Source organism: Arachis duranensis, chromosome 8 (assembly GCF_000817695.3).
Source record: "Arachis duranensis cultivar V14167 chromosome 8, aradu.V14167.gnm2.J7QH, whole genome shotgun sequence".
Taxonomy (NCBI): domain Eukaryota; kingdom Viridiplantae; phylum Streptophyta; class Magnoliopsida; order Fabales; family Fabaceae; genus Arachis; species Arachis duranensis.
In genome coordinates, this window is record NC_029779.3 from 28,368,884 (window position 1) to 28,369,760 (window position 877).

Genomic DNA, 877 nt, shown 5'->3' on the forward strand with positions numbered 1-877 from the left:
AATACTGGCAATTTTGCTGCACCATGATAATGAGTTGAGGGTTTAGCTCAAAGCTGCTTGCTTTAATGGGAGGTATACAGATGCTACTCCCATATGCAGCTGTAATGGGGTTAGCATATGACCCCAGAGTCCTTCTGGACTGCTCAACTCCACTTAGGTCCATGATGGAGAAGGGGAGATGATATGGATTGCAAGTAAAGTAAAAAAATTTTTTCGTTTTTAATTAAAGATGACCGAAAATAATAAAATAAATGGGAAAGAAAATATTCGTTTTTAATTAAAAATGACCAAAAATAATAAAATAACTGGAAAAGAAAATAAAATAAAATTTCGAAAACTAAAAGAAAATAAAATCAAAGCAAATTGAAAACTAAATCAATCAATTAATTAAAAAGACTTTGGAATTAGCAATTAAGAAGATATGACTGAAAATTATTTTGAAAAAGATTTGATTTTTTAAATGAGGAGAGAGAAAAACAACAAGATGACACCAAACTTAAAATTTTTAGAAAATCAAACACAAATTTTCGAAAATTTTAAAGAAAAACACAAAGAAGACACCAAACTTAGAACTTTTAAAGATCAAGAAAGGACTAAGAACATGCAAATTCGAAAAAATTAAAAGAAAACAAAAGCATACAATTGACACCAAACTTAAAATATGAAACTAAACTCAAATAAAAGACTCTAAACCAACAAAAATAAAACAGTCCTAATCTAAGTAACAAGATAAACCGTCAGTTGTCCAAACTCGAACAATCCCCGGCAACGGCACCAAAAACTTGGTGCACGAAATTGCAATCACACTTTTGCAATCCCGCACAACTACCAGCAAGTGCACTGGGTCGTCCAAGTAATACCTTACGTGAGTAAGGGT